The 27,226-nt window shown below is 36.8% G+C and overlaps 1 protein-coding gene across 4 annotated transcripts in view; it reads right to left on the bottom strand.

The window, feature by feature from the left end:
• Positions 1 to 27,226, bottom strand: part of CCSER1 (coiled-coil serine rich protein 1) — a 1,404,567-nt gene that overhangs the window by 568,714 nt on the left and 808,627 nt on the right. The gene's annotated exons all lie outside the window — the stretch shown is intronic.

Here is a 27,226-nt window from a genome sequence, read left to right as displayed (position 1 = left end):
ACGTCACTTTCACTTTTCACTTTCCTTCATTGGAGAAGGAAATGGCAACCCACTCCAGTGTTCTTGCCTGAAGAATCCCAGGGACCGGGGAACCTGGTGGGCTGCCGTCTATGGGGTCACACAGAGTCAGACACGACTGAAGCGACTTAGCAGTAGCAGCAGCAGCAAAGCATAAAGCCTACTAATAATACTCAATATTCACTTGAATCAGGGTTATTCGCTTACAGAAATTGTTCTATTTTCTGTAAGTTTCATACATATATACTTACTAACACAGATAATGTAAATATAGACATGGAGCTACATCTCCCATTTATAAGGTAAAAAGCTGAGAGGTGGATAGGATGGCATAATGGTTAATCTTTTTTGGTTGTTGTGTTGGTCCACAGTTGTTATCTAGTAATACATATGTTTAAATATGTATATACGAGTATGAGAAATGGGCAAACTAGAAGGTTTATAATGGAATTAGGCAGAAGCATTTGATCAATACTCGATAGACTGAGGAGTATCAGAATGTCGTTACTGGGAAGGTGAACTCTGACTAGGGAGGAAATGATGACAGGTCAACAATTTGAACCTGGGAGGCCAAGGAATAACAAAAAGAACGGATGAAACTAGGGCCTAGAAGTGCGGCTTCTCGCATAGCTCAGTTGGTAAAGAATTCACCTGCAATACAGGAGATCTGGATTCGACTCCAGGGTTGGGAAGATCTCCTGGAGAAGGAAATGGCAACTCACTCCAATATTCTTGCCTGGGAAATCCCATGGACAGAGGAGGTTGGTGGGCTACAGTCCATGGGGTCACGAGAGTCAGACACAGTTTAACAACTAAACCACCACCGCAGAGCCTAGAGGCACTATTAGGAAAACTCAGTTCGTCAATGCACCGTGGCCTATAGAGATGACATACAGAGTCCAAAGTCAACACTGGCTCTGTTTTCAGTGATTGCACAGGCTTTATACATACTTTTAGAGCTAGAGGGGCTGGCAATGAAAGCAGTGCTATAAGTGGAAAATGTAATTGGAAATGCAGGTTGCATGGTGATTAAGTGAGCAGGCAGGTAAAGCTTTGACACAATCAAAATCAAAGTCCACTGGTCAGCAGCGAGGGTGCAGATCAGGCAAATCTGTTTCTCACTTCGGTCTAGATTGGCTGAGGATCAAGATGCAACTGAACTTCCAGGGAGGAGGTAACACTGAACCCAGTGATGCAGCCTGGGTGAACAGAGACAGGGGCAACAGATAAAAGCTGACAAGACACCATCAGAATGAGGGATCAAAGGTGTCTACTGTGGGGAAAGGAGAAACGTAAAGGTTAGAAACAGGCTTGTTACTTTGCTATGTAGTTTCTCTAGCATCATTTTTTTTAAAGGGGGAATATATTTCTGAGTAAAGTGCAATTTTCAACTCTGTATATATTCTTGAACTGGGCTTCTCCGTGTTTTGCATACAAAAGCATTAAATGAAATCTTTAAAAAAAACTGAATGATTAATGAAAACAATATGAATAGACATACCCCATGAAATACAATTCCAGGTGTCTTTCCATTCTAACTCACAGCATTAAGTGTCCAATTATTACAAAGAAAAGCTATTTCCTTATCTTCCAGTGATAGGATTGAGGCATTTTTGTTGAGCTGTCATGCTGGAACACAATTTAGAGAAAAGCCCAGGCAAATCTAAGGCTGAAGCAAAAGGTATGATCAATAGTCTGAACTGGCTTATTAGTCTGAAGCAGACAGCAAAATGGAAGGGAGATCACAGTACAAAGAGTCTGCATCAAAAGGCAAAATTAAGGTGAAGAGCTCAGAGGTCACGGGCAACAAGAGAGGTACCCTGATTTAAGGTCAAGACACAGATTGATTGAGGTAGACAAGGTAGATTGCTATCAGAGAAGAACAAAGACAAGTACCAGAAGATGAACTTCATTAAGAATTTGAGATCTGTTCTTTCACCTGATTGTGGATTATATACTGAAGTTTCAGGTCACAGCGCATAATTTGTCTTTGGCATGTCAGTAATCCTACTAAGTCTAGCTTTCTCATAAAAAAGTAGGGGCCTCTACTACTGTTATTTTTAGAATTAAATGGTGCAAGACCTCTAAACCTTTAGTACAATGCCTGACAGAAGTAAGTTTAAAAAAAAAAAAAACAATCAGGTCTGCCTCTTGCTAATGGTGTGAACTTTGGGTAATTTACCTTCTGTGAATCTAAGTTTGTTTATCTATAATAATTTAGTTGGTAGCTTGTTTTTAGCATGCATTCTCACATCTGACCAAGTACCAGGCACTTAGCATGGAGGATGTGTTCAAGAAATAGAAATATTACTATTAGCTTACGTATATCCATCCAGAATCTTAAAAGATTCTTTTTATAAAATTTTGACCCCAGGGAGTGATTATTTAAGATATATTACCTAGGAATTAATATATTAGGAATATATATTTCATAAATACATATCTGTAAAGCAAAGAAGAACTAGAGAGCCACTCGATGAAAGTGAAAGAGGAGACTGAAAAAGTTGGCTTAAAACTCAACATTCAAAAAAAAAAAACTCAACATTCAGAAAACTAAGATCACGGCATCTGGTCCCAACACTCCATGGCATATAGATGGGGAAACAGTGGAAACAGTGACAGACTTTATTTTGGGGGGCTCCAAAATCACCGAGATGGTGACTGTATCCATGAAATTAAAAGACTCCTGGAAGAAAACAGAAGACAAAAGCGCTTTGATTTAAAAGAGTAGGTTTTAAAAATGATTTTTTTTTAATATGACACCTAAAGCACAAGCAAATAGTGGCAGACTTTATTTTTCTGGGCTCCAAAATCACTGCAGATGGTGATTGCAGCCATGAAATTAAAAGATGTTTACTCCTTGGAAGAACAGTTATGACCAACCTAGACAGCATATTAAAAAGCAGAGCCATTACTTTGCCAACAAAGGTCCATGTAGTCAAAGCTATGGTTTTTCCAGTGGTCATGTATGGATGTGAGAGTTGGACTATAAAGAAAGCTGAGCACTGAAGAATTGATGTTTTTGAACTGTGGTGTTGGAGAAGACTCTTGAGTCTCTTGGACTGCAATGAGATCCAACCAGTCCATCCTAAAGGAAATCAGTCCTGAATATTCTTTGTAAGGACTGATGCAGAAGCTGAAGCTCCAATTCTTTGGTCACCTGATGGGAAGAATTGACTCTTTTGAAAAGACCCTAATGATGGGAAAGATTGAAGGTGGGAGGAGAAGGGGACAACAGACGATGAGATGGTTGGAGAGCATCATTGACTCAATGGACATGAGCATTAATAAACTTCGGGAGTTGGTGATGGGCAGGGAGGCCTGGCGTGCTGCAGACTATGGGGTCACAAAGAGTCGAACATGACGGAGTGACTGAACTGAACTGAATAGTTTGGATTTTTGTGAATCTAGAATTAACTTTTCTCCTTCTCCCACCTTGGATAAAGTATACTTCCTATTCTATGGATGTTGACTTTAATCAGAAACTCTTATTGGTTAAGGGGATCCTATGAAACATGATGCAATAATCATGCAGTTTGATACAGTTCTGCCCTTTGGCAGTCTAGCATCCAATGCCCTGAATGTGCCCAGTTCAAGAAAAAAGAGGAAGCAGAGGAACCTCAGCCTGGAATCAAACCCAGTAAATCACAGTAGAACCCAGCACAACCAGAGGGAAACCACAAGCCCATAAACAAAGAAATGAGTGTTTGTTGCCACTGGGTTTTGGAGAAGTTTGTAATGCATTATTATTATGGCAAGAAGATGAGTAAAATGCCTAATAAAGACACCAACGAAATGTTCAAGGACAGATTGTGCAGTGTATTTCTCAGAATCACTCTGAAAGCACACTGTGTATTTGGTTAAGGCCATCAGGGCTGGCCATTTGGTTCTGAAGTTTGTATTTGTTATTGTCAGGACTAGCACCTAGGAGAGGAAGGAGTTAAGAACTAACTCGAGGAACAGTATTGAGAAATAGCAATAACAACAAAGAAGTTTTCAAATGTTAATGATCAATTCCAAACAAGAAGCTAAAAATCTAACAGTCCACATTCTTCAAAAGTAATTTTAGGGAGCTGTTTGAGGATGACATGACCTCAGAAAATACAATATAGATGTTGGAAATAGGTGAAGAGGTTATTGGGTGTTCCTTCCGGGTATGGCTATGCATGGTGCACCTACTTCCCTATTGATGAGGCTATTTTATAATTCTGTAGAAGCAGATGTTATCATACAGAGTTTATAGGAGAGATGCAAATAATTTCTGCCCGATGGACAGATAACCCTAACCATCTTATTCTAACATTCTTCAATTTGCAACAGTTTTAACATCTCATTGATAACCTTATTACTGTACTGAATAAAGTATTTGATAGGCACTCATTTTATCACTGTATGACAATATGTTTTTAAGTTTTTGAGGCTTGCACTTTAATAATCTAAATTAAACAGGGATGGAAGAAGGATGGAGGCTTGCCTTTTAGGTTGGCAAGTAGGACCCAGCCAAGTGGCTGAACTACAGTGATGCATTGCAGTTATACTTCCTGCCCCAGAGCTCTAGTGCAAAGAAAACAAAGGTTTACTATACATTCAAGCAGAGACATGCCAGTTATTGATCCTGGACAGACCTTACCCAAGGGGAAGATAGGAAAACCACATGGAATATAACCAAAAGACAACCACAGCACTTTGAAGGACAAGAGCTGAGCCAGGTTACCCTTTTTATTTCCCACAGCTTCTTACAGAATTTAGAAAGAAGATAAGGAAACCAGCAGACGACTGGTTACTTATAAATCTTATCATAGCAAGCTTGTGTGGCAGAGATTAACAGTTACTTTAATGGGCAGTTGCTTTGCCTATGTATGTACTTTACACTTGAATTGTAAGCGATCATAAAATAAGGATTATTTCTAATACAGAGAAAATTCACGGGTCTTAAACATTAAATAAAACTTGATAGATTTTCAAATATAGCCCCAAAGGATTCCACAAAAGTGTCCAACAGGTGCTCTTAATTAGGTACTAGAATTTGTGGGTCCCCTAACTAATTTAGAAGCTTTTTCAAGTAACTCAAGGTGCCTCTTCAAACTGTAAGACACTATTCTCTATTTTTCCCAGCTGGGTGAATATGACTTTTTAAAGCTCCCTGCAGGTGCAAATTTAATTTATTATTTTCAGGAGCCAAGACAGATGTCCTAGTTTTGACCATTTTTGTGTCAATATGTAATGATCTGTTAGGCTGAGTGTTACCTCAATATTTGAAGAAACAAAAAGGTTTTCCACCATGAGACACTGTCAGTTAAAATCAGGAATCAGAGAGTGGCTGTACCAGCTTACATTCACACCACAGTGTAGAAGGGTCCCCTTCTTCACATCCTTTCCAACACTGATTATTTAGAGTTTTTAATGATGACCATTCAGATCAGTGTGAGGTGGCCCATAATGTGCATTTCTCCAACAATTAGAAATGTTGAGCATCTTTCCATGAATCTACTGACCATCTGTATTCTTTCTTTGGAGAAATGTCTGTTTAGGTCTTCTGCCCATTTTTCCATTAGGCTGGTTTTTTTGTTGTTCAGTTGTATGGGTCGTTTGTATATTTTCGAAATTAAGCCCCGTGTCAATTGTGTCATTTGCAAATATTTTCTCCCACTCTGTAGACTATCTTTTCTTTTTGTTTATGTTTTCCTTTGCTGTGTAAAATCTTCTAAGTTTGATTAGGTCCTAATTATTTATTTTTGTTTTATTTCTATTACCTTGGGAGACCGACCTAAGAAAACAATTTTACACTTTATATCAGAGAATGTTTTGCCTATGATTTCTCCTGGCAATTTTAGGATGTCATGTCTTATGTTTAAGTCTCTAAGCCATTTTGAGTTTATTTTTGTGTACGGTGAGAGGATGTGTTCTAACTTCACTGCTTCACATGCAGCTGTCCGATTTTCCTAACATCACCTGCTGAAGAGACTGCCTTTTTCCTGTTTAATATTCTTGCTTCCTTTGTCAAAGATTATTTGACCATAGGTGTGTAGGTTTACTTCTGAATTATTGTAAAATCCAGCAATCCCACTCCTGGGCATTATCCAGACAAAATTCTAATTCAAAAAGTTACATGTATCCCTATGTTCATATTAGCACTATTCACAATAGCCAAGATACAGAAGCAACCTAAATGTCCATCAAAAGATGAATGGATAAAGATGTGGTACGTGTATACATATACACAAATGGATAAACAACATGGTCCTGCCGTATAGCACAGAGAACCATATTCAATGTCCTATGATAAGTCATAATGGAAAGGAATATTAAAAAAACACATATATATGTATATGTCAAGATTGCCAGGAGAAATATCAACACCTCAGATAGGCAGATGATACCACTCTAATTGTAGAAAATGAAAAGGAACTAAAGACCCTCTTGATGAAGGTGAAAGGTGAGTGAAAATGTTGGTTTAAAACTCAACTTAAAAAAACAAAGATCATGGCATCTGGTCCTATCACTTCATGGCAAATAGAAGGGGAAAAAGTGGAAGCAGTAACAGATTTTATTTTCTTGGGCTCCAAAATCACTACAGGTGGTGACTGCGGTCATGAAATTAAGACACTTAGTCCTTGGAAGGAAAGCTATGACAAACCTAGACAGTGTATTACAAAGCAGAGACATCACTTGGTCGACAAAAGTCTGTATAGCCAAAGCTATGGTTTTTCCAGTAGTCATATACAGATCTGAGAGTTGATCCATAAAGAAGGCTGAGTACGGAAGAATCGATGCTTTAAAATTGTGGTGCTGAGAAGACTATTAAGAGTCACTTGGACTGCAAGGAGATCAAACCAGTCAATCCTAAAGGAAACCAACCCCAAATAATCATTGGAAGGATGGTTGCTGAAGCTCCAAAACTTTGGCCACCTGATGCGAACAGCCAACTTGCTTCAAAGGCCCTGATTCTGGGAAAGACTGAAGGTGCAAGGATAAGGGGGCAGCAGACAATGAGATAGTTAGATAGCATCACTGATTCAATGGAAATGAATGTGAGCAAATTCTGGGAGATAGTGGAGGACAAAGGAGCCTGGTATGCTGAAGTCCATAGGGTCACAAAAAGTAGGACAGGACTTGGTGACTGACAACAATATATATGTATAACTAAATCACTTTGCTATACAGCTGAAATTACTACATTACTTTAAGTCAACTACACTTCAGTAACAAAATTAAAAGAAAAAAAAAAAAGCAGGAATGAGATCACCTAAGGGTTATACACCAGATTAACTATCTCAGAGTTTATTACAAGGGTGATGAATACCTGTCACAAAGGAATGTCTTGAGGAAGTAGCTTTTGGACACAAGCAAACTTTGTCTATTCACCCCAATATGCTATTCAAATATCTTCAATTTCTATAGGCGACACAATATGAAAAGTTTGAGAAGCACTTTGAGGAAGTGTTTACTGCTGGGACTTTGATTTAATGTGACCTGAAACAGAATGTCTATGCTTGTTGGTTTAATTTCCTTCAGTCAATTTGCCTTTTTTGTGAGCTAATGTTTGCCTGTTACAATCTCTTAGAAGTGATTTTCCAGATCTTGTATCAGGGATTAAAATCAATATGAGCATGGAATTCCTGAAAAGTGACATCTGCCTTGTGCTTTGCAAGTCCTTGGCATCCTTCTTTTAGAGGATACTGAGTGTCTGCCTGTGACTAGCTACTCGTAAGTGCAGAGGTAAGGTATGGGGGAAAAAAAAAAAAGACTAAAACCCTCACCTTCCTTGAGTTTGTATTCAAATGGGGAGAAGGGAATTCAGACATAAAATATGAACATGTTAGACGGTGATAAGTGCTGGGAGAAAAATTAAGCAAGAAAGGGAGACGGGGAATGCAAGTTGGATATTTACAATATTGTTTAGGCCATGAAGGACATTTAAGAGCACTGAGCATTTAGGCACTGAGCACGATTTCATATTTCATGGCAAATAGATGGGGAACAATGGAAACAGTGAGAGACTTTATTTTCTTGGGCTCCAACATCACTGCAGGTGGTGACTGCGGCCAGGAAATTAAAAGACGCTTTCGTTCCTTGGAAGGAAAGCTATGACCAAGCTAGACAGCATATTAAAAAGCAAAGACATTACTTTGCCAACAAAGGTCCATCTAGTCAAAGCTATGGTTTTTCCAGTAGTCATGTATGGATGTGAGCGTTGGACCATAAAGAAAGCTGAATGCCGAAGAATTGATGCTCGTGAACTGTGGTGAACTGAGAGTCCCTTGGACTGCAAGGAGATCAACAAGTTAATCTTAAAGGAAATACACCCTGAATATTCATTGGAAGGACTGATGCTGAAGCTGAAGCTCCAATACTTTGGCCACCTGTTGTGAAGAACTGGTGGAAAAGACCCTGACGCTGGAAAAGATTGAAGGCAGGAGGAGAACGGGACAACAGAGGATAAGTGGGTTGGATGGCATCACCGACTCAATGGATTTGAGTTTGAGCAAGCTCCTGGAGTTGGTGGTGGACAGGGAAGCCTGGTGTGCTGGAGTCCATGGGGTTGCAAAGCGTCAGACACGACTGAATGACTGAATTACTACAGCTGAGCATGATGGTATCTGGCAGAACATAACACCAGGCAGAGGAATCAGAAGAGCAAACATCCTGAGGCTGGAGACAGGCACACGAAGAAGAAACAAAGCCAGTGTTGTAACAGCAAGGTCTTACAGGTGGTGATGGACACTGAAGAGGTTGGAGAATGAATGGGGTGGTGGTTAGGTGTGTAAGGACTTTAAATCTCACCCACAGTGAGGCTAGAAGTCATTGGAGGGTTTTGAGCAGGAGCCTCCTGATTGTTACTTCGTATGTTAATAAAGTTGGTCTCCTTCAAATATTTACAAAGTCAATCTCACCTACCCCCATCATAAAACATGTGTGTTCATTATAGGAAAAAAATCAGTAGCCATGAGTATAAAAGGACATACAAATCACAAAATCTCTACATAAAAAGCTTGACACAGTAAAATACTAGTATCTAATAAAATACTAATAAAATCTTTTCTCTGTCTACCCAATCTGTGTGTGTGTGTGTGTGTCTGAGTGTGAGTTTTGAATTCTTCACTTTAGGTGCTCATACTGAATATGCCTTCTGAGAATTATTTATTCTGTACAGTATTGTTATTTCAGTCACTGGTCAGCTCTGCATAATAGGAGTTTTGATGAAAATCAACCATTTTATCACTTAGTGATCATTCTTAGTTTTTTAAAAAAAAAAAAACAGACAACTTGCTGTCTACACGTAAGAATGAATTTCAAAGTTATAATAATAGATTGAAATTTTTTTCACATTTCACTAAGTGAAACTTGCTTCACTAGGATTTACAAATAAATAATCACATAGAGATGGAGGCCACAAATGTATTACATTTGTTTTTCATTTGGAACATGTTTTCATTACCTCCCACACTAAGTGGAAGCTGAAATGACTATTTATGTGAACAGGAAAAATACTAAGCTAATATTACCAATTTTTTAAAATACCCAGGATAATAACTGTATTAAGAATTCCTTCAACTTCTTGTGATATACTAATCTAATCATCTTTCATAAGACAAACATCTAGTGAAATATTGAATAAATTGTAAATTAAGTGTAAATTAAAAATTGAATAAATTAAGTGGCTAATTTATTATTAAAATTCAATAAAAATTAAAATGTTAACTACAAAAATGTCCTTATTATAATAAATATGTTTCTGAGAGAGAATACATATAGAAGCATTATTACCAGTCCTCTAGAATACTCTCATTTTGAAGCATCAAAAATACACTTTATGGTGGAAATATAGGATATTTGATTTTATGCAGTCACATACTAAATAAGTAAATAATAAGTAAAAATTACAGAAAGTATAGATTTCAAATGGAGTATATAAAACATATCTCCAAAGTGAAATGCTAACAAAAATAATGTCAGTGGTAGTTACTTGTCCATAAAAATAAACAAACTTTTTTCCAAACTGACTAGTATCATAGACGGTACACATTGCTTTGCTGAGAAACAACATGGAATAAAATTGAAGGAAAAGTTAAGAACCTCTTCTTGTTATGACAGTTCTGCAGAGCTTTATAATTTTTTTGCACTGTTCAGGAGATTACTGAAAAAGTGATGCAGACTTACAAGATGATAGAGATGTTTTTTCATGTCTGCTGCTTTTTCTTTGAAGGCTTACAGGTAAAAACAACTCACTTAATAAAACCTATACTATGGATTCAATTATTTGATGAAGGGCCAAAAAAATGAGTCAATACAAAATTCTCTACATAAATAAATGAATTTACCTGTAAAATACAGAATACTGAAGTATAAATATGCATACTTATCTATAAAAATAAAAGAATATTTATCTGCAACAGTATTAAACATGTTTGTATAAAAGGATACATATATGTATGTACATAAGCATATGTCAGTCAGTCAGTTCAGTCGCTCAGTGTCCGACTCTTTGTGACCCCATGAATCGCAGCACACCAGGCCTCACTGTCCATCACCAACTCCCGGAGTTCACTCAAACTCATGCCCATAGAGTCGGTGATGCCATCCAGCAGTCTCATCCTCTGTCATCCTCTTCTCCTCCTGCCCCCAATCCCTCCCAGCATCAGGGTCTTTTCCAATGAGTCAACTCTTTGCATGAGGTGGCCAAAGTACTGGAGTTTCAGCTTCAACATCAGTCCTTCCAATGAACACCCAGGATTGATCTCCTTTTGGATGGACTGGTTGGAACTCCTTGCAGTCCAAGGGACTCTCAAGAGTCTTCTCCAATACCACAGCTCAAAAGCATCATTTTTTCGGTGCTCAGCTTTCTTCACAGTCCAACTCTCACATCCATACATGACCATTGGAAAAACCATAGCCTTGACCAGACAGACCTTTGGTGGCAAAGTAATGTCTCTGCTTTTTAATATGCTGTCTAGGTTGGTCATAACTTTCCTTCCAAGGAGTAAGCATCTTTTAATATTATGGCTGCAATCACCATCTGCAGTGAGTTTGGAGCCCCAAAAAATAAAGTCAATCACTGTTTCCACTGTTTCCCCATCTATTTGCCATGAAGTGATGGGACCAGATGCCATGATCTTAGTTTTCTGAATGTTAAGCTTTAAGCCGACTTTTTCACTCTCCTCTTTCACTTTCATCAAGAGGCTTTTTAGTTCCTCTTCACTCTCTGCCATAAGGGTGGTGTCATCTGCATATCTGAGGTATTGATATTTCTCCCGGCAATCTTGATTCCAGCTTGTGCTTCATCCAGCCCAGCGTTTCTCATGATGTACTCTGCATAGTAGGGTGACAATATACAGCCTTGACGGACTCCTTTTCCTATTTGGAACCAGTCTGTTGTTCCATGTCCAGTTCTAACTGCTGCTTCCTGACCTGCATACAGGTTTCTCAAGAGCCAGTTCAGGTGGTCTGGTATTCCCATCTCTTTCAGAATTTTCCACAATTTATTGTGATCCACACAGTCTAAGGCTTTGGCATAGTCAATAAAGCCGAAATAGATGTTTTTCTGGAACTCTCTTGCTATTTTGATGATCCAGCGGATATTGGCAATTTGATCTCTGGTTCGTCTGCCTTTTCTAAAACCAGCTTATATATATGTTCAAATACAGACAGATTAAATAAATTAGATTAAATAAAGTCTATTTCTCTCTTTATTAACTTTCAACTATTTAAATAATAATATCTTCTAAAATACTTCTAGGGTGGATAATCTACACAATGCCATATCAATAGTAAAAAATCAATAAATATTGAATGATTATTGCTAATAAGAAAAATTTCTTTGTACAATAGAATATTATTTGTATAAATCTCCTTTTTTAAGTGAAATAAAATAAAACACTATTTTAAATAATAAATGCTTTCCTATAACTAAATCAGAAACATTTTTCCTTGATTATTATGAGATGATCAACTTAATTTCCAATATTTTAAACTTTCTGGCTTATATCAAAAGTTTATCACTAATATACTAGAGTCATTTCTGGTTTTGTAACCACCACAAAAGTTAGATAATAAAATATATTTATAAATATATGAATGTAATACATAGAAATATGTAAATATACAATTTCACTAAAAATACATAACAAAATCATTTGTACTGAAAAATAACATAAAAAACTATATTAGGGTATAGATATAAGAAGATAAGTATTAAAGCACAAATGATCTAATAGTTTTTCCTATCATCCATAAATATAGAGTTTTGAAAAAATATTTAAAACTCTGAATCATTGATAGATTTCTCTGTGTGTATATCTCAAGGGTATTTTTAGGATACAATATGAATATGATTTCCAGAGTCTGATGGGGTCAGGTAGAAGAACATGTAAAAACAGTCTAAAATTAAAATTTATTTCCTTAAATACTCTGAGTCAAACACTGTCATGGGAAGATGATGGGTTGAAAACAGAAATGTTCAGAGGTAAACTTCGAGAACATGATAGGCTACCTTGAGCTAAAAGAGACCCAGTTCTGAGTCAGTTGTAAGAAGGGGACTACAGAAATGATGTATTTACGAGTATGACATTACCATGCTCCCCAGGCAGAAAGTAACACTGTGAGATGGTAAACAAAGGCCTTTGTTATATTCCTGACAAATGCTATAGCACATCTTAGTTATCAATAAGGATTTCAGCATTTTTCACAACTAACACTAGAGCAAGTTTCCTGACTTGGCTATATTCATATGTTAGGCTGAATAATTCTTTGCTGTTGGGACTGTCTTGTACATTATAGGATATTAAGCAGCATCCCTGTCTTCTACACACCAGATGTCAGAAACATTCTCCAACTGTGATAACTAAAACTGTCTCAGGGAACTGCCTGATGTTCCCTGGGAGGGTGAGGGGCTGGCTGGGAAACTGCTCCTGATTTTCATTGTTCTAGAAAAGGTAACAAAAAAGAATTAACATAAGTTACCTAGAGATTTTCATTATCCAGCTCTCCTCTCTTACAGTTAGATTTAACATTTTCTTTTCAAGCATTTGCTTTGCCACATTTTAATAAATACTTCCTTACTGAATCAACAAAAAGAAAATGCCTTTTATGCCCCCAGTGAAAGGTTCCTTTACCATTGAATTTTACTACAAAGATTTAACTTTTAGTTTTTCTTTCTTAATATTCTATGAAAAATGGACAAGTGTTTTATTCCTATTCATGAGAGTAAAGTGAGAAAATAAAAGGAGTGTGTGTGTGTGTGTGTGTTGTGTGTGGGTAAAATTAACATTAAGGCAATACTAGAGTCATCTGACTATGACTGGAAAAGTTCACGTTCAGTATTGTAAGCATCAGGTTCACAGACATTTTTGCCACAAGCATTTTTGCTGCAAACATTTTCACCACATAACTTACTGGCTACAAGGCAACTGTGCCATTAAAAAAAAGATGAACAATGAAACAGATAGATTAAATAGGACATAATGAAATGAGAAATGACTGACAGAATTACAAAGACTTTATTGTGAAATACAAGACATCTGAATGCATTTAAAATGTGTGTAGGGTCATGTCAATACTATGCAAATAACATTTCATTTTGTGGGCTGCACCTGAGCAGTTTGTCTTCCAAGTCTTGTTCACAGTATATAATACTATTTTTTTTGCTTACTGATTTGTCTCTTCATTTGGCATCACACTTGTTTTTCACCAATATTTATTCCTTCATTTAGAGAGGTATCAACTTCCAAACACTAGGATGTATATTTGTATCTGAGTTTTGTACTGCATTGTGAAAACCTCTGCACTGTTATTTGTTCTTTGTCACATGTCCATCGATGAATGTTCCAAACTTCTATGGGAAATGTGAGTGCAACTCTGCATGCATTGTGTTTTTAAATATGAAACCAACGATGTTGCAGCCTGGCGGAGCTGAGACTAGAACCTGCCCCATGACTCGAGGGTACAGCAAAATGCGCCCTGGTGATTGTCCTAGTAAGTATGCCAAACGGACATTCTTGGGGTAGGACATGCTCTCTGCTCCGCTTCACTGCCTACTCTTGCATTGGTCTTCATGAAAACAAAACAAGATACTTCTTATCAACAGCAAAGCCTGCACTAGTCAAACTCCCCAGTATTGCTATTCCCTAATGATCTCACGTGACTTTTGTCAATAAAAATGCGGGCTGAAAGGAGCCATTTTGTCTTCCTGCAGGAGGGCCCCCTGACTCTCCGCTTGCTAAATTACGTGTGATTGTCTTTTCATTACCTGCTCGCCCCCCGTTTTAGGTCTTTCTCACCCACTGTGCTGGATGCGCAAACTCTTGGGACAAATCATCATCATCTATCAACTCAATAAAACCATCAACAATGTCACTAACTTAATGTTCATGCATTTGAAATCCAACTGTCAAATCAAAAACTGTTAACCAGTTATTTATCTTTCAAAACAAAGATGTCAAAGCAAAAGTACCTAGAACCGGAAATACTAGCCTCAACATTAGAGCTCATGTGTAATAATTACCTCAATATTGCCTCTTTAGAAAATCTAACTTCTACTTGCAATAATAAAAAACAGAGGAAAACATTTAAAAGCATTGAGAATAAAAATTACAACCAACCATCCTCAACCAAAGTCTTCAAATGTGTCTATCATTTGAATAGACTTCAAAGTCTATTTCTCTTTGAAGAACATGCCAAGTTAATCAAATATGATTTTTATATCATGACTTCAATATTATTCACTATACAAATATATGTTTTTTATCATACTGGACTTCTAACAAACCTTGGGAAACTTATGGCAGAATTTTTTTTTTTTAATATGTTACCAGTAGATTTTATGAAAACTAACATAGAAGAACACTTTACCCACACTTTCAGTATTCTTCTTTTTCGTGAAACATTTAAACAAAAGGAAGAAAGACATTTTTTTTCTCTATTTTTTAAAATATTCTCTATTGAAAACATGGTTATGCCCTTCACAGCATTTTCTTCCCTTTCAGCTGAAAGATTATCTTTTGAATGAAATTCCTTAACAGACTATTCAGTTACTGAGCACTTTAATCAAAAGTAAGTTTTATTATCTCTTCTTGGGCAAGAGTGCTAAGAAAATTAACTATGAGTTAAGGGCATACTGTTGTTTTCTCCCATAGTAAGTTAAATAAACAAATCCAGAATCATTGAGAAATGTGATGTTAGTTCATCAACCCTTTGATGTGAAGTATGAGCTATTAGGATTCATGATGTTCATATTCCTGAGAAATAACAGTCAGGAACTTATTAGTAAGATGCAATTTATAATTTATTGATCTCTATCAATCCTGAGTGAAATTTCAAGTTCTAAATTTCCTGTAATACTGCTTACACAAGTGCCTATTCTGGATACCTAGAAGACATCCACTAAGTGATTACTCAATGAAAGATAATGAGATGAACAATGCTAAACATATTTGTGAAACTTGGAAATATAACATATAGTTCACTAAGAATGTAGGGCAGGTAAGCACCAGAGTAGCATGTCGGCTCTGTTTCAACTGCATGGTAAGATAAAGAAATATAGACTGCACAGTGCAATCACATTGTTTTCAAGAGTACCCTGGAGTCAGCTAAAAGTGGTTATCACCGTGCCCAAGATAACCTAGCTATGCAGGTGGAAACCTTGCTGTTTTTAATCATCATGTATGCTTGCTAAAGGGCTATGAATATGTCTCCTGGATGGACAGTTCTACAAAAGCCTGTACAGAAAGACGAGATGACTTCCACCCAACCTTTCAGAATTAGGTGACTAGCACTGTGCTTATTCAATATGTTTTCCTTTTGTAAGAGTTTCTACATTTGATTAGTAGTTGATATTAGAATGCAGCACCATAAGTCAGTTTTCTACTTTGTTTATTTGGGTTTTTACTAGCAGATGTAGTTGGTAATAAAAATACATTTCAGTCTCCATCAAGTTTAGTTAGTTTCAGGGGAAAAAAAAATTAAATTTTTAAGACCTCAGTGTGATAGTTCAGAGGCAATATGATCAAATGAAATTTAAACTCATTCATTCTCTGAAGCATTAAGCCTTAATACAACAATCAAAATTTATCAAAGCTGCCTACTATCTCTTTTACTTTCCTTTCACTTAATTAAAATATAATTTTTACTGGGATCTTAGAAAATAGCCAGGTCAGGGAGTTGGTATTAACTAACTGTGATTTTTTCTGTGCACCTCTCTTCCAATCTGTTTTGCAATGAAATGAAAGTATCACTGCCTTTTATCACCTTTCAGATAGAGATAATCACTCTAACAGTGTACCTGGTTGAGCTGTGTGAGGTGATAACACGTGTGGTCTCACCAGACTAACTTGGGGGACACTTAGCACTTATGGCGACATCAGTCAGGTCTTCCCTAAACCTCCATGGTTTCATGTGTAGAGTAGGGATAATGACAAGGCCTACAACTTACAGTTATCATTACTGAATGGGATGAAAAGACCATGTGGGGGATTATAGTTATTTTTGCTTTGTATGCCCAGAATCTACACAAGTACTTGGCATATAACAGATTCTCAAAAATATTTTGTCAAATGAATGACATGATACTTTTTTTAACTGCATTGTAATGATTTGTTTCCCCAAATACATCACACAAGAATGACCACACCCTACCTTTTTCTATTTACCATTTTGTGTTCTGGTTTTTTGTTATAATTTAGCAATCTAATAATATGGGATTCTTTCAAGTTAATATTTACTACTATTTAGTAATACCAACTTATGTGTTTTGTGTTATCTAGTCATATTTTATGATTGTTTTCTTATCAAAGTTGAAGTAAATTTTAAATATTTGATCAAACTGAAAGGATTAAACCGGGTTCCTATGGACCATGGCTGCCCACATAAATGGATACCAAATGTGCCCGTTTCATAGAGCAATAAATAAAAGCAAGAAGAATATAGTGAAAAACACTAAGAGTGCATGTGTTTGAAACTCAAAGGTACTTAAATATGTTAGCATCTATTCTCTTCCTATATATATAAATCTGTAAGGTAATACTAAAAATCAATTAAGTGTTAGATCTAATTATGATGAACTACATTCTATTTCTAAAAGTATCATATTTCAGACATTTTTGCTATCATAATCATAAAACATTATGACCATACATTTATATTCTGATAGTCTATACTCACCTATGTGTTACATATACATGCATGTTACATACATATTACCCCAGGGCCCAGCACATTGTAAGCACCTAGTAAATATCCTCTAAATAAACAAAAGTAATGTGAATCCATGCAAATCACGATTTCCTATAAAAGTTTAGTTGACAAATCAAACTTATGCTCAACCTACTACTTTGAATATTTTACCTACTTCTATTTTTTTCTATTAAAATTAAATACAAAGTGAAGACCAGAATTGAGGATTCCCTGAGCAAACAAAACCACTTAAGCCACCTAAGCAAAACTGGAGCAGCCGTGAAGAGATACCCCACATTCAAGGTAAGAGAAAACCAAGTAAGACGGTAGGCACTGAGAGAGGGCATCAGAGGGCAGACAGACGGAAACCACAATCACGGACAACTAGTCAACCTGATCACATGGACCATTGCCTTGTCTAACTCAGTGAAACTAGGCCATGCCATGTGGGGCCACCCAAGACAGACGGGTCATGGTGGAGAGGTCTGACAGAATGTGGTCAACTGGAGAAGGGAATGGCAAACCACTTCAGTATGCTTGCCTTGAGAACTTCATGAACAGCATGAAAAGGCAAAAAGATAAGATACTGAAAGATGAACGCCCAAGGTCGGTAGGTACCTAGTATGCTACTGGATATCAGTGGAGACATAACTCCAGAAAGAATGAAGGGATGGAGCAAAACAACACCCAGTTGTGGATGAGACTGGAAATAGAAGCAAGGTTTGATGGAGCAAAGAGCAATATTGCATAGGAACCTGGAATGTTATGTCCATGAATCAAGGCAAATTGGAAGTGATCAAACAGGAGATGACAAGAGTGAACGTCGACATTTTAGGAATCAGCAAACTAAAACGGACTGGAATGGGTGAATTTAACTCCAATGACCATTATATTTACTATTGTGGGCAGGAATCCCTTAGAAGAAATGGAGTAGCCATCATAGTCAGTAAAAGAGTTGGAAATGCAGTACTTGGATGCAATCTCAAAAACGACAGAATGATCTCTGTTCGTTTCCAAGGCAAACTATTCAATATCACGGTAATCCAAGTCTATGCCCCGACCAGTAACGCTGATGAAGCTGAAGTTGAAGAGTTCTATGAAGACCTACAAGACCTTCTAGAACTAACACCCAAAAAAGATGTCCTTTTCATTATAGGGGACTGGAATGCAAAAGTAGGAAGTCAAGAAACACCTGGAATAACAGGCAAATTTGGCCTCGGAGTACAGAATGAAGCAGGACAAAGGTTAATAGAGTTTTGCCAAGAGAATGCATTGGTCATGGCAAACACCCTCTTCCAAAAACACAAGAAAGACGTGACACATGGACATCACCAGATGGTTGATACTGAAATCAGACTGATTATATTCTCTGTAGCCAAAGAATGAGAAGCTCTAAACAGTCAGCAAAAACAAGACCGGGAGCTGACTGTGGCTCAGATCATGAACTCCTTATTGCCAAATTCAGACTTAAATTGGCGAAAGTGGAGAAAACCATGAGACCATTCAGGTATGACCTAAATCAAATCCCTTATGACTATACAGTGGAAGTGAAAATAGATTTAAGGGACCAGATCTGATAGACAGAGTGCCTGATGAACTATGGACAGAGGTTCGTGACATTGTACAGGAGACAGGAATCAAGACCATCCCCAAGAAAAAGAAATGCAAAAAAGCAAAATGGCTTTCTGAGGAGGCCTTACAAATAGCTTGAAAAGAAGGGAAGTGAAAAGCAAAGGGGAAAAGGAAAGATATACCCATTTGAATGCAGAGTACCAAAGAATGGCAAAGAGAGATAAGAAAGCCTTCCTCAGTGATCAATGCAGAGAAATAGAGGAAAATAATAGAATGGGAGACTAGAGATCTCTTCCAGAAAATTAGAGACACCAAGGGAACATTTTATGCAAAGATGGGCTCAATAAAGGACAGAAATGGTAGGAACCTAAAGAAGCAGAAGATATTAAGAAGAGGTGGCAAGAATACACAGAAGAACTGTACAAAAAAGATCTTCATGACCCAGATAATCATGATGGTGTGATTACTCACCTAGAGCCAGACATCATAGAATGTGAAGTTAAGAGGGCCTTAGGAAGCATCAGCACAAAGTTAGCGGAGGTGATAGAATTCCAGTTGAGCTATTTCAAATCTTGAAAGATGATGCTGTGAAAGTGCTGCACTCAATATGCCAGCAAATTTGGAAAACTTTAGCAGTGGCCACAGGACTGGAAAAGGTCAATTTTCATTCCAATTCCAAAGAAAGGCAATGCCAAAGAATGCTCCAACTACCACACAATTGCACTCATCTCACATGCAAGTAAAGTAATGCTTAAAATTCTCCAAGCCAGGTTTCCACAATACGTGAACCATGAACTTCCAGATGTTCAAGCTGGTTTTAGCAAAGTCAGAGGAACCAGAGATCAAATTGACAACATCTGTGGATCATCAAAACAGCAAGAGAGTTCCAGAAAAACATCTATTTTTCTTTATTGACTAGGCCAAAGCCTTTGACTGTGTGGATCAGGATAAACTGTGAAAAATTATGAAAAAGATGGGAATACCAGGCCACCTGACCTGCCTCCTGAGAAATTTGTATGCAGGTCAGGAAGCAACAGTTAGAACTGGACATGGAACACAGACTGGTTCCAAATAGGAAAAGGAGTATGTCAAGGCTGTATATTGTCACCCTGCTTATTTAACTTATATGCACAGTACATCATGAGAAACGCTGGGCTGGATGAACCACAAGCTGGAATCAAGATTGCTGGTAAATACATCAATAACCTGAGATATGCAGACGACACCACCCTTATAGCAGAAACTGAAGAACTAAAGAGCCTCTTGATGAATGTGCAGGAGGAGAGTGAAAAAGTTGGCTTAAAGCTCAACATTCAGAAAACTAAGATCATGGCATCTGGTCCCATCACTTCATGGCAAATAGATGGGAAAACAGTGGAAACAGTGGCTGACTTTATTTTTCTGGGCTCCAAAATCACTGCAGATGGTGACTACAGCCATGAAATTGAAAGATGCTTACTCCTTGGAAGGAAAGTTATGACCAACCTAGATAGCATATTAAAAAGCAGAGACATTACTTTACCAACAAAGGTCTGTCTAGTTAAGGCTATGGGTTTTGCAATAGTCATGTATGGATGTGAGAGTTGGACTATAAAGAAAACTGAGCGTCAAAGAATTGATGCTTTTGAACTGTGATGTTGGAGAAGATTCTTGACAGACCTTTGGACTGCAAGGAGATCCAACCAGTTCATCCTAAAGGAGATCAGTCCTGGGTGTTCATTGGGAGGACTGATGTTGAAGCTGAAAGTCCAATATTTGGCCACCTGATGCAAAGAGCTGACTCATTAGAAAAGACCCTGATGGTGGGAAAGATTGAGGGCAGGAGGAGAAGGGGACGACAGAGGATGAGATGGCTGGATGGCATCACCAACTCAATAGACATGAATTTGAGTAAACTACAGGAGTTGGTGATGAACAGGGAGGCCTGGCATGCTGCGATTCATGGGGTCGCAAAGAGTCGGACACGACTGAGTGACTGAACTGAACTGAAGCAAAACTATATTTTACTTCATGAACATAAGCAAAATTTAACTGAGGTTATTTCTTGTAAATTACTCTGACAATCCTAAGTCACCTTCCTAAAAACCTTGCGATAATCACTTTTAACAAATCTCCTGCCATCAGGAAGCATCCATTATAATGACTAATCATTATAAAAGCTAAACAACTTCCTTACTTTCCCTTTTACTTCGTTTGGTGACATCATGTCCCTGAGCTCTGAGCTTTAGTCTCAGAATTTGAACACACCCAGCTTGCTAACTGTTCTTACGTGTAAGATAAACTCTTGCTAATTACTTCTTGTTACTTGGTGGTTTAACTTTGCTATTTCTGACAGCTTTTGGTGTCAGAAGTTATGATTCAGAAAAGACCCCCTATTACCTCAAGGCCAGTGAGTAATTCGGTTCTAATGCTTTCTTGTTGACCCTGGAGTTTGAGGTTAAGTCCTCTGCTCTCTTTGCATTTTGAGCTCTGACTTTATTTTGCAGATCTGTAGTTTGTTTACTAAGGTGTCAACTATAAACTGGGACTTGCCAAGAGCATTGCCAACGACTGAACAAGAGCATTTGCCATCTGCCTCTGTGGAGGCTGAACCCTGCGCTGCTGCAGCTGTTGACCTTCAACACCCCCTGAGCAAGTTCAAGGTGGAATGAGGCACTCCGCGTTCCAGGGAGTATGGTGGGAAGGTCTTTAGATAGTTAGATGTTTTCAGCAACAAATTTTATGATCTCAATCCTTGCATCTCCTCATATCTAGAAAAGCACTAAATCCCTTCATGGTGATGTCAGATCCTCATGACCAGCAGAAAACCCTTTGTAAAATAACTGCTTAATGGTATTCAACTCTGCCTTCACCAAAACAGCATATATTGACCTTCCTTCCACAGCTTCTTTGGAGCAGTGTCTCAGAGCTGAGGTGCTGTCTCCCAGGCTGCAGTCCTCATTTTGCCCCAAGTAAAACTTAACTCACAGCTCTCAAGTTGTGCATCTTTTTTTAGTTGACAGTGGCTTCTTGGTAATTCACCCCATTTTCTTCAAAAGGCAGGAAACATGTTAATCTCTGTGTTTTGGAACAGCTGTTAAGAAACAGGACCCTTCATAGTTAAGATATCTTAGGGAATTTAAAAGTAAAAACAGGTTCTAAGTAGCCTAAAACATTTTACACTTCTGTCAAAAAAAAAAAAACAAAAAAAACCTCCTGGTGTGTTATATGTATATTCACTATGACCCAGGCTCTTTTGCTTATTTGGAAAATGAATAATTTTGGATAATTTGGAATTGTAGGGGCCACTTTTGGGAATGATTAACTTAGAATAGATAACTTACCTTAAGGGAAAACATAGGAAAGCGGACTTCACACTTCTCAGAGACAATAGAATGCATTGTTTGATTGGCATTCAGAAGCTTCTAAAAGACAAATTGTCTCCAAAAAATAGCTTCTCTAAAAGGACTTTTAAAGCACGCAAATAAAATCATTTTTAGAAAAAAAAAAAAAAAGGGTTGCCACTTCCTCCTCCAGGGGATCTTCCTGACCCAGGGATCAAACTTTCCTCTCCTGCATGGCAGGCGGATTCTTTATCACTGAGTCACCTGGGGAGCCCAAATTGTGTGTACACACACACACACACACACACACATAATCATATGGATTTTTAAAAAAGATATATATTTAATAGTCAATATTTAATAGACTTAAAGAAAAAAGTATTTCTAGGAATTAAGTATTCCTAAAATTCCCAGAAATATAGAAACTAACCAGATGATTTTCAAGTTCACATAATTTGGTATAGTCTTTGATAAACTGAGGTTAGTGTAAGATTGTTGGTTTAATGAAAGAAGGCACGTTTTCAGAGATGTCAATATTAAATGTAATGCAAACATATAGCCTCTCCTACCAGGCTCTACTAGTCATATAAGCTCATTCTGTATCAATGTTATAAAGTTTGTCAACAAAATATTATAACTTAAAAGGTGGTTAGCTGCTTGATGTCTAATTTAAGCCTAATTGTTTAAAAAACAGGTAACTTAAATAGACATGAATAAGTTTATACTATATTACATTAAGTAATGATTAAAGCGTATTCATTATATATTTAAATCATTTCCAAATAAGACAATAATTGAACACTGACACATTAATTACTACATAAGTTATTCACTTTTGTTTTTCACTTTTAACAGAGAGACCAAAGATATTTGAGTCTACATTTAAACATGTCTTTTCCATGTTAAAAATTATATATGAAAAATATGTCTCTAAAATTATAAACCATAATTATGTATTTATGAATTTGCTAACCTACTATAGAATGCATGACAATTCACAAATGCCTGCTTCCTCATTTTCATTGGCATGTAAAGGTTACTAACCCTTAGAATTTATAATCAATACTTAAAATTATTAAAAACAACAAGAGTAAAGGAAAATAACTTTGCATTATAACATATGGGAAAAAATATGATGAGTTTATAAGGAATACAGAATGTGCTTTTGTAAAATTAAAAAACTAATTTTGTCTAAAAAGTGAGTGGCTATTCTGGAATAAGAAAGGAAAAATAGTAAGATAAAACCTAGATGGATATAGAAAGTTGCAGAAGGTTTGTGGAAAATAAATTTTATATTGTGTAGTCAAAGCTGGTTAAAAAAGAGTAGATTTATTTATAAGGCTTTAAAAAATGAGTTCAACAATATATCAACACAAAACTAGAGTTTAATTTTAACTCTGTTAAAAATTTTTTTCTTTAGATTATTGTTGTGCTCTTAAGATTATAAAGATTTTTTTTTAAGATTTAATATAATCCACTTTGGTAACAAAGATCTTGGTCTTATGAAGTTATTTCTGTTGTTAGTGTTTTCTTCATCAGGCCTTAAGATTACTTAGAAAAACTAAGTCAGTTCAATATTAGAAGGCTAAAGGGTTTTTTTGTTGTGTGTGTGTATGTGTGTGTGTGTATAGAATCAGGTAACGTTCTGTACTTGCCTCTGAAATGATTTCATTGCTGCTGCTGCTAAGTCACTTCAGTTGTGTCCGACTCTCTGTGCTCCCATAGACGGCAGCCCACCAGGCTCCCTCGTCCCTGGGATTCTCCAGGCAAGAACACTGGAGTGGGTTGCCATTTCCTTCTCCAATGTGTGAAAGTGAGAAGTGAAAGTGAAGTCGCTCAGTCGTGTCTGACTCTCTGTGCTCCCATAGACGGCAGCCTACCAGGCTCCTCCATCCATGGGATTTTCCAGGCAAGAGTACTGGAGTGGGGTGCATTGATTTCATTGCTACTTTGGTTCAATAAACTAAGTTTTTGCTGCACAATGACTGATGCTATTTAATCAGTATGTGACATCCTGTTCGGCTGCTTAGTCATGTCCGACTCTATGTGACCCCATGGACTGCAGTACGCTGTGCTTCCCTGTCTTTTACCATCTCTTTGAGTTTGCTTAAACTCGTGTCTACTGAATCAGTGATGTCATCCAACCACCTATCCTCTGTGGTCCCCTTCTCCTCCCACATTCAATTTTTCCCAGCATCAGGGTCTTTTCAAATGAGTCAGTTCTTCACAACAGGTGGCCACCGTATTGGAGCTTCAGTTTCACCATCAGTCCTTCCAATAAATATTCAGGATGTATTTCCATTAGGATTAACTGGTTTGATCTCTTCGCAATCCAAGGGACGCTCAAGAGTCTTCTCCAACACCACAGTTCAAAAGCATCAATTCTTCAGTGCTCAGCCTTCTTTAAAGTCCAACTCTCATATCCATACGTGACTACTGGAAAAACCATAGCCTTGCCTAGGCGGATCTTTGTTGGCAGGGTAATGTCTCTGCTTTTTAATATTGTCTAGGTTTGTCGTAACTTTTCTTCCAAGGAGCAAGCATCTTTTAATTTCATGGCTGCAGTCACCATTGGCAGTGATTTTGGAGCCCAAGAAAATAAAATCTATCACTGTTTCTTTGTTTCTCCATCTATTTGTCATAAAGTGATCAGACTGAATGCCATGATCCTTGTTTTTTGAATGTTGAGTTTAAAGTCAGCTTTTTGTTTCTCCTCTTTCTCCTTCATCAAGAGGCTCTTTAGTTCCTATTTGCTTTCTGCCATAAGGGCGGTATCATCGGCATTTCTGAGGTTACTGATATTTCTCTATGCAATCTTGATTCCAGCTTGTGCTTCATCCAGCCTGGCATTTTGTATGATGTACTTTGCATTAAGTTAAATAAGCAGGGTGACAATATACAACCTTGAGGTACTCCCTTTTCCTATTTGGAACCAGTCCATTGTTCCATGTCTGGTTCTAACTGTTGCTTCTTGACCTGCATACAGGTTCCTCAGGAAGCAGATAAGGTAGTCTGGTATTCCCATCTCTTTTAAGAATTTTCCACAGTTTGTTGTTGTCCACACAGTCAAAGACTTTAGCACAGTCAATAAGCAAAAGTAGATATTTTTCTGGAATTCCCTTGCTTTTTCTATGATCCAACAGATGTTGGCAGTTTGATCTCTGGCTCCTCTGCCTTTTCTAAATTCAGTTTGAACATGTGGAAGTGCTTGGTTCACATACTGTGGAAGCCTAGCTTGGAGAACTTTGAGTATTACTTTCCTAGGGTGTGAGATGAGTGCAACTGTGCAGTAGTTTGAACATTCTTTGGCATTGCCTTTCTTTGGGCTTAGAATGAACACTGATCTTTTCCAGCTCTGTAGCCACTGCCGAATTTTCTAAATTTGCTAGTCATTTTCATAAACCTCCTCAAGTCCAATTTTGAATGAAGTCAAAATAACTGAGAATTTCCAGAGGGTACCTGGAAGATCTCAAAAGACTTATGTTCTCTCCTCATTAAAAAAAAAAAAAAAAATGCTAATTTATTTAGCATTATTGGATATTTTAAATTGCATGAGAAAGATTGTCAAATAAAAAGTAATATTTAAACTTCTTAGATTATATCTACATGAATATATATTATTAATGTGTGTTCTAGAAAGTATGTGAAATTATTTTTTAAAAATCTGATATGTACTAGTATGAGCAGTCAAAAATCTAGTTATTTTACAATATTGTATGTCAACAAAAAATTGCTTTTTAATTGCTTTTTTTTTTGGTGAACTTTACCAGACCTTTAACCATGACTGATTTTAAGTCTTTTGTCACTCAAACACAGTGATTGTTTTACCCTTGATTTTCTCCAAAAGTATTTGCAATCAACTACAGGCATAACTATATATGGAAATATTAATAATCTCAGATATGCAGAGGACAACACCCTTATGGCAGAAAAGTGAAGAACTAAAGAGCCTCTTGATGAAAGTGAAAGAGGAAAGTGAAAAAGCATACCATAATAGTAATTACTGTTGCCCCAAAAGCACTGAGATGATTTCTTATAGAAAGTGTGATTATATGTAAGAAATTAAGATATGATCAAACAATATTTAGACAGTCCTGTATGAACACATAGGCACAAAATAAAATCATGAAAAGCATTCTGTTGTTAAGCATTCTGCCTCTAGCATGAAGTTAAATATGGAAAAATACATTTTGTTTTCTAAATAAATATATAAAACAATATCAAATTTAGGTAATTATGAAAAATAATAACAATTTTGAAAATTTTAGTAAGGAAGATTTTGTGTATGCCATAATAAAAATCACATGTGTATCATAACATATACCTACTTTAGAGTCTTCATTAAAATATCATTTAAAACACAGCTATATGCCTTAAATCTAACCAAGAATAATAAGTTATTTATATTTTAAAATACTATAAATAAGAACATTTAATGAGCATGTATTTCAGGGCATGAAAAGTTAAATTTTCAAAATGATTTGATATAAATAAAATGTGTTAATAATTGTTAAAACATCTAGCAAAACTGTCCATGGTTTTTTCTTCTAAGCACTTCTTTATATCTGAATGATTAACTCTTATTAATTCCTTAGCTCATGTATTATATATCTCAGACAGATATTCACATAGTAAATCTTTATCATCACCATTATGCCTAGTCTATAATGCAGATTTAAGGTAAATACAATCTTTAACAGTACATAATGTATGTATAATATACAAGTATGTATATATGTGCATATGCAATACAAGTACAATTTGTATTGAGTCTTGCAATCATGCAACCCACCAGCATTCTGAAATCAGGAAAACAAAACAAAATCCTGACTTTTGGATCTGGAACACCAACAACACAATCCACAGCTTTAATGTTTGCTAGAAAAGTTAAATGAACTTGAGGAAGTCACTCAGCTTCTTTAAATTCCACTTTCCTTATTTGGAAAATGAATTTAATTAAGCTTGTTCATCTCTTATTTTTAGTTAATTATTATCAAAGTATTTCAGACAAATATTCAGGCATAATATCATAGCACAACACTTCTTTCATCAGTAAATACTTATGTTGCACTGTTATTTGTCAGGTACGTTTTTACACCTCATGCTGCTTTCTTTGAGAAACAATCAACTTCAGTTTTGTTACACCT

The sequence above is a fragment of the Cervus canadensis genome, chromosome 19 (genome assembly GCF_019320065.1).
Source record: "Cervus canadensis isolate Bull #8, Minnesota chromosome 19, ASM1932006v1, whole genome shotgun sequence".
Classification (NCBI taxonomy): Eukaryota; Metazoa; Chordata; class Mammalia; order Artiodactyla; family Cervidae; genus Cervus; species Cervus canadensis.
Note: the sequence above shows the minus strand (reverse complement) of the source record. Positions and strands in the feature narration are given on the sequence as shown.